This window comes from Calypte anna, chromosome 1 (assembly GCF_003957555.1).
Source record: "Calypte anna isolate BGI_N300 chromosome 1, bCalAnn1_v1.p, whole genome shotgun sequence".
In the NCBI taxonomy this organism is placed as follows: Eukaryota; Metazoa; Chordata; class Aves; order Apodiformes; family Trochilidae; genus Calypte; species Calypte anna.
The window spans coordinates 57,515,690-57,528,938 of NC_044244.1; the positions used below are offsets into that span (position 1 = coordinate 57,515,690).

At 41.3% G+C, this 13,249-nt stretch overlaps 1 protein-coding gene across 6 annotated transcripts in view; it reads right to left on the bottom strand.

Moving 5' to 3' along the window:
- The window catches only part of TBXAS1 (thromboxane A synthase 1), a 244,161-nt gene that overhangs the window by 186,356 nt on the left and 44,556 nt on the right, over window positions 1-13,249 (bottom strand). Inside the window, exon 1 of one of the 6 annotated variants that reach the window (XM_030468313.1) lies at window positions 3,628-3,703. The exons of the other annotated variants lie outside the window; for them this stretch is intronic. The gene's annotated coding sequence lies outside the window, so the exon portion shown is untranslated. Of the gene's footprint in view, window positions 1-3,627; window positions 3,704-13,249 lie in introns of those variants that run through there. 6 annotated transcript variants of the gene reach the window in all.

Consider the following 13,249-nt stretch of genomic DNA (forward strand, 5'->3'; position numbering starts at 1 on the left):
ACGCCATCCTCCCTGCAGGGATTTATCCCAGGACCATGTGCACAAGTGCCCTCCTTTCTTACCACTTCAACACCCACAGTCCACAACCCTTCCCCTCCTCCCTGGCACACAAGTGGTGGTCGAGTTGAGAGGGATGCAGCGGGTGCAGAGGTGAGGGGGAAAAGCGGGTGCAGAGGTGAGGGGGGAAAAGCGGGTGCAGAGGTGAGGGGGGAAAAGCGGGTGCAGAGGTGAGGGGGGAAAAGCGGGTGCAGAGGTGAGGGGGGAAAAGCGGGTGCAGAGGGGAGGGGGGAAAAGCGGGTGCAGAGGTGAGGGGGGAAAAGCGGGTGCAGAGGTGAGGGGGGAAAAGCGGGTGCAGAGGTGAGGGGGGAAAAGCGGGTGCAGAGGTGAGGGGGGAAAAGCGGGTGCAGAGGTGAGGGGGGAAAGCGGGTGCAGAGGTGAGGGGGGAAAGCGGGTGCAGAGGTGAGGGGGGAAAGCGGGTGCAGAGGTGACAGTGATTCCTCACTTGCAGTTCTTGTGCCCCAGCCTCCCTGGTGGTATCAGATGGGGGATCCATTACAGCTATGCTTTTCACACTGCCTGTAATTGAAGCAAGCTGAACTGCTCTCAGGGACTTGCTGCCTGGTCAGCCCTCAGCACAAAGGGTGGGAATAAACTTAATAAAGGAGGAATCAGAAATGTTAGCTTAAAACTATATGTAAACATAAGAGACTCCAGTGAGCGTGTGCTAACAGCAACTTTTCAAAGACTTACTATTTGCCCAAATTTGCATGAGAAAGGCAAGAAGTACATCCACTTACAAAAAACACCTCCTCTCACCAAACATTGAATCCCTGCAAAATTAATATTAAATAAATAAATAAATAAGACTGAACCCACTTCTTTAGAGTAATAAAAAACCACAAACCAGAAAGGTGCCAAAAATAAAACAAACCAACATTTCCCTTTAGCGTTTTTCTCAGAAAGTATGGTACTCATTCAGAGATTTTTCAATAATTCCACCTAAGGCAGACACAGGCCTTGGAAAACTTCAAGCCCAGATACTTATTCATCAAGCAATTGAAAATAGACTTGCATAATGGGAGCATCACACAGCCTTAATTTGTGGTGCTCTCCAACCTAGTCTATAATTAAGTATGTCAGATTAAAAGTAAAGGAAGTGATGGCTCTCAGTCTGAGAGCACACAAAATCTCAGCTCATAGCTAGTTATTTTATGCAAGCTCTAATCCATAATATTGGGGAGGGTGACAATGACAATGCTGTCTGACCCTTAATTACAGGAAAGATATTCTAATACAGTACATACCAGATAGCCTATGATAAACTTGAAATTAATACTGGATCCTCTGTCTGCTTCCCCATGACTTGGAAACTTGGAATATTCTGATGAGAAACAATACCTCTTCATTTTACTTTTCTTGCTCAGTTTTTCAGTCCTTGGATTTTTCTGATTTTATATCATTCCCAATAAAACTCACCAAAATGTATTAAATTACACTTCAAAAGCACACAGATTTCATTTCCACACCATCCAGGCACAAAGGAGGCGCAGACCCTTCTGGAGGGCTTGTTTCCTAGATCCAGTTTCCTAGAAGGTGGCTGAACCAACTGGAAGACCCATTGAAAGTGAGAATGCTTCAGGGAAAAAAGAACTATCTGCTGTATTACAAAATAGCACCAGTGCTGGCTACAAAGCCCCAGAATTAAACAGGAGAAGCTACTATACATGTAAAACATCTAAACAGTGCAAGTCTGGAGCTCCATGTTTTGCTGTATTAATCTTATACCATGAGAATTAAAGTGAAAGGTGTCCACAGCTCCCTTCATGAGAGCAACAAAGCACCGTGGGCACCAAGGAACATCATCATTAATTTCTGAAGGTAAAAAACAGACAATGCTTCCAATGTCATGGCTGCTGCACACATGAACAGTGAGCAGAAGTACTGGGGTTTCAAAGGCTTGTGGAAATACAGAAAAACTCAGCCCCCTTTTTTTCCTTTGCACCTCATTCACATGTTTCAAGTACCTATGTACTGATATGAGTTGAGCCCACAGGAAAGAGGAACTCAGTCCTTCTCATAAAGTGAATTCATCTTGTAAGAGATGAAGTAGATAGAGCAAGGAGTATACATAACTTTTATTTCCCACACCAGCACTAGCAGAATCCCCTTTTAGCAACCATAGGCATGAGACAGGAAGGGCAGTGAAATTATTTCAATCACCTTTCAGTGTGCTTGAGCAGACAATCACCACCACCAGCCCAAGTAAGCTATCATGGGCCACTAACAAAGGCTGATACCTACTACAAAACAGTTGAATAGATGCCAAACAAAGCCAAAGGAGAAGCAGAATTTCAAACAGACAGGATGAAAAGATCACAGGATACAAACTGCAAGGAGAGTCTTCAAACTAAATTGTAAAAAAAAAAAAAAAAAAGTAGGCTCAGGTATTGCTTCCAAGTGCCATCCAAAACACAGGGAAACAAAAGCATTTGGGGTTTCTTGGAGCTCTGAATCACACATTCAAGCTGTAAGAAGGCCGAGAGATCAAATAAACACAGGAATAGCAAGACTAGGTATGCACAAAGTGTCAAACCCAGAGCAGAATGGACTGAAAGGTATTTTCCTCCTTTAATCACCACAAAATGTAGTAACACCATGCACTACTTGTAAAACAGCAGGTTGGACCATTCAGGCAGAAATATACTTTTTAAGCTGATATGCTGCTCTCTGAGAGGGCTGCTGGTTATAAGAGAAGTGCTTGTAGCACATTATCTCATCTTCATACTTTGAAGTCCATTCTGGCTATTTCTTCACAACACAGACAAATTCCAACCCTTAAGAATAATTCTTCTAACTTTGTAAAGAAACTCTTGTTCAAGTCAGATAATTTTCATGTAGAGGCTGGCATGGAAATTACTTTCCTGGAATAGAGTTGATTTACATTACACGGTGTCATAGCACACAGCAGCTTCCTCTGCAGCCTGCTTTTCTGGATCTTCCATAATCCATGCTGCCACAGGACAGCATCCTCTGTCCATGGAGCAGTTGTGCACAGGACAGGAAAAGCAAAGTTTAATGAAGCATCCTTGCTCTCACACTGGTCACGTCTTTCCTCAAAGTCCTTATCTGACAGGCTCATGGATGCAATTTGTATTAGATGTATTATTGGATACTAGGAAAAAATACTGCACTTGAAGGGTTGTCAGGCACTGGAATAGGGGAGGGGAATCACCATCCTTGGAGGCATCTTAAAGCCATGTAGATGTGATGTCTGGTGACATGATCCAGTGGTGGACTTGGCAGTGCCAGGGTGACAGTTGGACCTGAGGATCCTAAAGGTCTTTTCCAACCCAAACCATTCTGTGATTCTACATAACCCATTACAACCACCTGTTCCTTTGACATGGGTTTTTAACATGTAGTATACTGTTGCACAAGTAATAAACCATATGGATCTGTTAAAGACCACCATCACAGCATCTCTCAAAGGACCTGCTCTTGCACCCCTCTCCCTGCTCACCCTCTCTCCTTCAGTTAAACAGTCTGAAACACTCCTGGCACACAAAAGCAAAACACTTCAACGCCTCAGCTGCAAACACACTGAGACAGCAACCATCTTTCCATTACCTCACACAGCCTTCATGTGCACAGTGATCTCTGACAGCGGTTCATAGCTCCTGCTGAAATGAAAATGATAAATAAATCATCATCATGGGGTCCCCTAAAGTGAAAGGAAGACTGCGCACTGCCATTCGATTACTTTTTAACTACCACAATGAACTAAAATTCCTCAGGGAGGTAAACAATAGCAAATCATTACCAAGAATGATTCACCTTCAAAGAGGGGCAAGAGAACTGGAGCCCTAAGAAGACAGTTTTCTTCTCCCTCTCCACAAGCACCCACGAGCAGATTGGCCATATTTTCCAGAGGCAGAACAAAGGCACTAAATGCTGATATGCAGGTATCTCTTCAAAAGCGATTAAGAAGTTGATAAAAATAAAAGAACTGATAACAGAATTGGGATCAAGAGCAGAAGTGAATAAGAGAGAGGCATGATACAAATTACAGAAAACCTGGCAGGAAGGAAGGAAGAAGCCTGCTGAGAGAAAGGAAAGGGCAACTCAGCCTGTCAGTCTCAGAGAAGTCACAGGCTGGAGAGGGGATGCAGGATCTCAGCACTACCTTGAGCCACATACAAAGAAGAAACTCTAATACAATGAAATGAGTTAATTATTGCATTGAATTTGTGTATTTCTTGTGCTAAAACAGTGATTTTTTTTTTTTAAGGCTCATTACAGACCTATATCATTATTTCTAGCTTTAGTTTGTCACCAAGGAGCTGGCCATGACACTAAACTGGATATTTGAAGACAATTTTTTCAATTATTGTTGGAGATCTTGAGTGTAGTGTCTATCCTAAGAGAAGCTAGACTGGAAGATCATGGTAAAACCAACAACGGAAAGAAACCTTTGAGTTGATGGAATATGAAAAGACATTCAGGAAAGCATTACTACAATACCCTCAAATCAAGTGTAGAAGCCTGCAAAAAAAGGGACCCTCACTGGCCACTACTAGAGCTCTGAAGATCAGCTTTAATTTTAATGTCTCTCCCAAGTGGTAAGTGAAACAATGGTTGCAATTTAAAGGCCCAGGTAGGGTGATGTAGTCCCATACTGGCACACCACACTGCACAGTGGCTGCTTTATTCATTCACTTTGTCTCTACACCAGGAATATCTAACTCAAGCTAAGGTACTTTTGAATCCTTCAGGAAATCATAATTATGTATTCATCTATGAATCTACCAAAAGGGGCTACCAAGCAGAACTGAGGAACCAACGTGTAGAGCACAGGTAAGATGCCCATGCAACTGTTACACACAGTCCTGTTCAGGAAAGGTGTGGAAGTACTGGGTGGAGCTCAAAAGAAAAAGAAGAAAGAGATCAAAGGATGGGGAAGAAAAAATGAAATTAACTTTTAAGTGAGACGCTTAAGTAGCTCAGTTAGAGCAGCATACTGAGCTGAAAGCTGAGAGGTGGCTTGACTGCTGCCTACAATACCTCCACAGGAACAAGCTCGGGCAGTGAGCTTTGTCCATCCTCCCTGACAAAACCAAAACACTGCTGGAGCTGGGTATAGACATTAGAGAAATGTAACCCTGAATTTAGATGCCACATCTTGGCATGGACGGCATGTAAAGATTTAAGCAGTTGACCAGGGAAGCTAGTGGACTCACTGTAGCTTTCAGATTAATAAAATTCTCTTTTTTCCCCCTCTTTTTCTAATTGTTTTGGCCAAAGAGGGGAAGAAAAAAAATGAGGACAGAAGGAAAAAAAAAAGAGAGAGAGGAGAGAAAACAACAAAAAAACCAAAACACAGCACTTCCCCCTACGAAGTCTAAAGGCAAATGCACAGCCTGAGTACACAGGAATTCAAACTAGATGGAAGTGTAGCTCATTCTGGCCTATAAATAAACAAGTGATTAACTATTGCTCTAATTGCTGTTTGCTGTCGATGGAAGAGGGACTATTTTCCTCCTCTTCCATCAGGGAAGTTTTTGTACTACCAATACAAATCAGTGACAAAGTCACAGAACTTGCCCCTTCCACACCAATAGAGTCACACAGCTAAAGGCAGCAACAAAAAGGCTTTGGCTAGAAATTGACTACAGTTTATCTGCAAAGACAAAAGCTTTGCCTCTTTAAATGGGAGCCTAAGCAAACATACCAAGCCAGCTAATAATTAGTCAAGCAGACCCAAGCAGGTTTAGGCTTTCCTGTGTTGAAAGGTTTATCAGAATTTAGCATTTGTCTTTTATTTTACTACCTTATCCTACCACGTAGTTTCACTAAAGATGTTTCAGGGAATGGAGCCTTTTATCTAAAAAACAACAGAAAGACCTCTGTGAGCAAAGGCAGATCTCCCCTCTGCATACCAAATAAAGGCTCTTTGGGAAAGTAATCATGCCACAAGTCTTCAACTTTCTTTATAAATAAATAAATAATCATCATCATCATTTAAAAAAATACCTAGGGAACTATTTGGACCAGTAATTTTTTTGAAGGTAACAATGAAATAAACTCTTCTACACGTGCAGAGGGGAACGTCTATAGTGAAAGGGCATTACCACAGACAGAGATGCAAGACCACAACATAGTCATCGTTTTGAACATTGCCACTCAATGTGGTAACTTCATGTGGCCCTCTGGATTTACAGAGGGATGAGGATTTGTGGATGTATGAACAGCTGTAAAGAGTGGTTTCCAACTTCCAGTTACTGCCAGTTACCTAAAGCATCTTTGAAGGAAGAACAAAAAAAGTTGCAAAAACCTACCATTTCGAAGTCAGTGCACCCAAATGTATTCTTTAATACACAGAGCATTTTCTACAAGATGTTCTGGTAGAGTGATCTAGTCAAGTCTTCTCTTCAACATAATCTGAAAAACAACTCATTCTTCTAACCTGCTCCGAGATCCCAGACCTCATAAGGCATATTCTTAACTTAAAAGCATGAACACCCAGAGTAGACCCCATATCCTTCAGCAGCCATACCTGCAGTGGTTAATCATCCTATGGAATGCAAGCAGGCATGATTAATTATTCCATTAGCAACATATCATGCACCTGAGACTTACTACTAATGCCAGACCACCTGTGGACTTCAACATTCTGAGAATTAACCCTATGTTACTACTCTTCTCTCCTGGCAGGTCAGAAGAACAGTTGCTTTTTTGATTCTGAAACAAGTCTATTTGAGTGGAGTTGTATTTTACTGTAGAGCACAGCCCTTTTTTGCATGTGCTCAATTTGCCTCCTACAGAGCAAAGCAGTAAAAGACCAATCTGTGATGTTAGAAACCAGCATTTGAGGAGGGAAAAGGGAAGGAAGGGTTTGATGGCAATACATGGTGATGGGACCAAATCTGAGGACTGGGTTACCTGAAGGGCTTGTGACTGAGACATGGAGAATTTTACAGTTATAGCTGCTGGCAGGTTGGCAAAAGGGCAGATGAATCTTTTGCTTTCCTGCACCTGGTTGGTGAAACATTGCAACAAATAGACAGGAGATGGCTCAGAGGCCCTCATGAAACAGCCTCGGGCCATCCACATCTGCAGGGGTTCCTCTTGTTCCCTCAGCAAGTTGTGGCTGCTGATAAAATTGGTTGCACATCTCTAAAATGGTGCAAGTATGGTAGGTTTTTGTTTTTAAGGATAATTTAGTGCTTTTGACAGATGTCTCATCAGCTCAGGCAGCTGAGGCACCCAGAGGACACAGTAATTACAGCACCCACGTAAGCTGATTTGGCTTTGCCACCTTGCCCATGAGTTGGCCATGGTCTTATGTTTGTTCAAGCAACAAAAGAGAAGTTCTGCACACAACAGGTACTCACCAACTCTCAGCTTATAAAGATCTTAAACAAAGCAAACTTTCCTGGATTTAATTAAAAAAACATCAAGAAATAACCCAGAGGCTGCATATTCCACATTGCATTATCCTCACATATTAGAAACGTATTTCAGCGTTTCTCCCATTATAAAGGAGAAAGATTACGCATTTTGCATCCCTGCCTGCAGCCCCATTTTTCAAACTTGGGTGTCAAAAGACAAAGCTCCTAAGTCTACATTTAGCTACTAAAAAAAAAAAAAAAAAAAAAGCTCTAGCTTAACTAGGCATTGCACAGAAATTCTCCAGAAACAAAGGGAAGTTGCAGACACCCAACTGTTTCTTAAAAATATCACATTATTTACCTCTAAGTGTCCAAATATAGGCCCCTGAAGATAGCAGAGGAAGGGGCTTTTGACCACATTGGCCACAGCTGCAAGTGTTTGCTGCTGCACTAGTAACACAAGCAAGAAATAACAGTGCACAGAAGGAATGGAAAATAAAAGAGGACAGATGAAACAAACAACACAGGATTTAAGTGTGTTTTAGAGTGGGGGTCAGGGTTTTGAGAGAGCCCAAGGAATAGGGTGCAAGGCAACAACAGAACCGCTGCCTTTGCCCTCCCTGCTCTGTGTACAAAATTTCTTTAGCCCTCAAAAGCTGGAATTTGAAGAGCAAAGACAGAGTTCTCACACAACTGAGACACACAACTCGATGCACAATTTTACCAAGTGCGTGCCAACACAGAGCCCTAATTATCTGTGCTGTCATGTGTAATTAGTCAGTCTTGAACATGCAGTAATCATAAGTATGTGAATATTAGGTATGCTTCATACATTCAATAGCATCCTGTGTTTGTACACAGGCAACTCTTCATAAGTATAACTATGATCATGCCCTGAAAGGGGAGAGCAAAATAAACAAAAGATTTAGAGTATAGGTCATTTCTCTTGAGACCTTATATGAAGCCAGAAAATTCCTTTCTAAAATACATAACAGAGTGGTTTCTGTGCTTTTTTCTTTTAAATAATTGGACACGGTGCTGCCATGGTGTACATTAATGACAGAAATTGAAGATCATTATTAAAGCCTGCTGTGATCAATATAGGGAAAACAAGAGGACAGACATGAGCAGGCAGTCCTAGAACACTCTTTTTAAGGTCAGTGAAAGTTACTGTGTGATTGCATTGGAAAATGGACATTATTAGAGAACTATAAATCTGGAAATGGAGGAATGATGCAGTCAGGAAATATCACTGTGCACATCTCAGCACACCTGAACAGTCTTTCACATAGCTGAACCTCACATTTGCAAAAAATCTGGACCTACTCAAACACAAAATTCAGCATATAAAACAGGATTAACTTCAACTAAATCATAAAAAGGCTGGCTAAATATACAAGACAGATCTAATCCATCTCTTTCTCTTATTCTGGGTATCAGAAAGATTGAAGTGTTAATAGCAGTCTTACTGGCTCATTACCTTACAGGCTTTAAAAATCCGCATTAAAATAGATTTCAAAAAATCTTTTTCAAATCAAGTACTGCAACTACATCAAACAGAGTCCCAGTTTTATCAGAGATATGCTGCTTCATGTCAGTCAGTTGACACAACCACACGTCTGCCTCTGTGCTAAAGAGATGTGCATGCAGGGAGGAGGGGAGTGAAAGGAGGAGAGCACAAGCACCTCTGCAAACATGCTGTTACACATTTTTTTTTTTCCTTCCAGGTGGAAAAAATTCTTAGCACAGCTCAATCAAATCTATTGAAAAAGAGCTAGGAACTCATTCAACCACCCTCTTTCAACAAGCTCTTTATCCTGGGCCTCATCCCAAATGTGCTGAAGACCATGGGAGTTCCTCAGCCGACCTCAGTGGGTTTTGGATCAGACTTACTCTGCAAGTTATCTCATTTGATATGGTCGTGTTAATTGGCTGTGCTGATGGAATGAAAAGTTTTGCAGAACACGAGAAAGGCTGACAAAGTCTGATTGATGGAAAGCCACAGGCTGGAGCCTGATAGAGGCAATGTAATGATTTTGCCTTTGCTGTACAGACACTAGTCTGATCAAGAGTGAAGCAAAAAAATAATTTGGGCAATGTGAAGATTACTTCTCAACTACCAAATAAGTTACTTAGCCCACTTCTTAAATTTACTGTAACAACACTGGTCCTGTTCCCAATGGCCCCTCTCTTGGAAATGCTTTAGCCATATGTAGAAATTGGCAACACCAACACTGTAGCTTCACTGTGCCACTCAGCCACATCCCAAAGCACTGTGAAGAAGCCTTTTTAGCTCCTCTGATAGATGAACAACACTGTGAAAGACTTTCAGAGCAGTAAAGGCTGCAGCACACTGTAGATTTGCATTAAAAAAAAATACTGTCCAGGTTGTCATAGTGTATTTTATCAATAAATTTTCTGCATTTGCTGTCTCAGAGGGATCCATAGAGCAGTGAACTCCAAATCTTTTTGATTGTGCAACCCCAACAGTAAAAAAATTGAGCACACACCCCCCAACATATGGATATATACTTATTTATAAATTATACACATGAACTTCTGTATTCATAAATTATGTACATTATAAAACATACACAAAAGCAGAAATTAAAAAAGGATGAGATGTAATAAACTTTTTTCATTAATAGTACAAAAGATATTTTTCCCACATCCTAATGGATTATTTTGCACATCCCTTGGCACTTTGTTGCCATACAGAACTCAGATATGTTCCTTTCTGCATTGCCAATGGCATTTCAAAGTCTTAACCAAATACACACAGACCCTGGCCTCTTCTTCAGGCAAGAAGCTGGCCCATGAGTGCTGGGCAGCACAACAAATGATTGCTTTCTGCATCTGCTGGTTGTCACTGTACCCCACGACTGCTTGGTGCTGCTGCCTTCTGCTCAGTGCTTAGTATTTATAAGGCTGTTTCTCAATTTTCAGTAGTAATCAGTGAGTCTAAAAAACCCTCTTCTTTAGAGCACTTTATATTCTGAGAAGATAATTTAAAATTAAAGTCTTCTCATCTTTGTTTTTATGGATTGAAAAATCAAATTATGCTTTCTTACATCTTTCACTTAGTATCTTCTTGTGTCTCCCTTCCCTTCTGTCCTACTGAAGACATCAGTCTATCTTTTTCCTGTTTTCATAGATATAAGTATGCCACCCTCTTTTCTGCCTCTCAGCAAAAGTTTTCCCCAAATCTGGCCACCGAGACAAATTTTTTGGCTCCTTTTTACCTCTTTCCTTATAAGATCTCTTACTCGTCTCTTAGAAAAAAACCACACCTCAAATTAATGAATTCTGAGGCATGAAGACAAGGATGTGTTACTGAGCTTATTCATAGAGAGGAGGAAAAATCACCTAATAAGACAGAGCTTTAAAGCTTTATGAGTTCATGAGAAGGCTTATAGGGAATAACACAGGTGTCTGCAATCGCAGGGGATTGGGCTCAGCATCTCAGGAGCCCCATTCCCAGGTGCAGCCTCTCACCCACCTTTACCTCTCTTACTGGTCTGCACGATAAGCAGTGGAAAGCAGTAATAAAAAAGGTTGTTTTTATTATTTTGTTTTGACAGGCATCCCCATTCCTGTATTGCACAAGCTAGAAAACAGCCATGTCAGATTTAGAGCACCACACCTACCAGTGCTTCCAGTCAAAGGCAGAGCCTCCACACTTGTCTTCACACTGACTGCTTTCCCTGTAAGCCATCCCCTTATTAACATCAATTGCAAATCACACCATAGAGGTGAAATTCATCACTGTGCAGAGTCAGCGGGTATCCTACTTCAGCCCATCAAAACAGGGCTTATATTAAACTCTTAAGCAGAGCTTAAGCCTTATATTAAGCCTTTGTAGAGGGTGTACTGCACTTTTTCTGAGCTACATTTCATACAAAGCATAACACTAGGAAAATGCACTTCAGCACTTAGCCACTCTGCAAATAGATATTACAAGGAAAAAAAAAATCTTCAACAGATAGGCTAAGGGGCACTATATTATGAAACAATTGAATGTGGTTTTTTTTCAATGCCATTTTATTCTCAGAAATTGATCGCTTTTCTGAGAAAATTGTAAGTGATGTGATCTGATAACCTGTAATAAAAGCATTACGTTCCCTCAAATCCAGAACTTAGAAAGTGGAAAATACCTTTAACGCTTCTCAAACTACATGAGATTCCAAATGCATGTCTTTGGTACTGACATACCAACAGGAAAACAGTCTTAGAAAAGACTCAGAAAACCCCCACTAAAAACAGAAGCTAGTGTTCAAATATGATCTTTCTTAGTAAGTTTTATAGCAAAGTAGTTCCACTGACTTCTGTGGGGAGAAAAAAAAAGAAAAAACAAAAATAAACAAAAAAACCCCCACTAGTTTATGTTAAAGGGAAAACCATAACTGCTTCTTAGAAACTCTAAAAACCCTCATATTATCTAACTTGCTGTCCTGACAAGTGTATCCTGTTCTGCTGTAAAGATGAGGAACCACAGATAGCCTGAGACTGGGATAGGGGAGGCACCATAGGGCCCTCAAAACTGTCACATCCAAAAAACTGAACCTACACTATTTTCCTGTTCTTCACACATCCTTGGCAAAACTATGACTGTAGGAAAAATCTGTACTGCTACAGGACTACTAGTCCACCATGCTGACCATCCACCTTGCACTAGCAGAACCATGTTCACTGCAGCATAGCAAGGCCAGCATGCTTAGTGAAGCTCTACCAGGGGAAGCTTAGTGAAGCTCTACCTGTATGCATCAAGGGCCATGTTTTATACTGCCTGCACATCATCATCATGTAGTACAGAATCAAATATTAAGCCCAGTTTATTCCTCTGAGAACAAGGGAGGAGCACTGCGATGGATAGGTGAGACGCATCCTATTCTGGCCAGATGGTTTCTCTTCTGGCTGAGGGGAGGAAAAATCCACAGCTCTTTTAAACACTTCACCTTAAATTAAAGAACTCCTCCATCAAAGTTTGAAGGCACATTAGAGGGGTGGCACATCACTGCAGAGCTTCAAATTCACACCTGGTTTCTACTTAGTAAGGGCAACATCTCCCTCCATGTTGGATCTCAAGGATTTCACAACCATGAAATCCTTCCAGAAATGGATTCTGCTGCCCAACAGCACCAGCACGGGCTCCCTTTGAAGAAGAAATGTCCATGATGGTGTGCCAGAGGATACAAAGCAGGCTGTTTCACCTGCGCTGAGAACACTCCGCATTGGTTACCAATTGCAGAATTATTGTCCCTCAGCTAATTAATCATGTTGTCTGCAAGCAAGAGAATCTCACTGATCTTAAAATGTGTTACCCGCATGTAAGCTATGAGATCGGAGCAGAATACAGGATGAGGATTTTCAGTATTTTATTTCAGTAGATCTTGTCCTTTGCATAAGACTACCACCATTTAAATGTCGGTTCAAAATCAGTAAACTTTGGTTTATTTTAAAGGAACTGGAGGAAAAAAACTGCAAGAATATCTCTCAAAATTGCCAACTAAATCTTACACCTATTTTATAAATTTGGTATAAGGAATGTCAAACTTCCATACAAACCTGTGCAGGTGTGTGTGCATATGTGCATGGACCAAATCATAGAATCATAAAATCACAGAATGGTTTGGATTGGAAGGGACCTTAAAGATCATCTGGATCCGACTCCCCCTGCATGGGCAGGGACACCTCCCACTAGACCAGGTTGCTCAAGGCCCCATCCAACCTGGCCTTGAACACTTCCAGGAAGGAGGCATCCACAACTTTCCTGGGCAACCTGTGCCAGTGTCTCACCACCCACACAGGAAAAAATTTCTTCCTAATGTCTAACCTAAATCTCCCCTCTTTCAGTTTTAAAC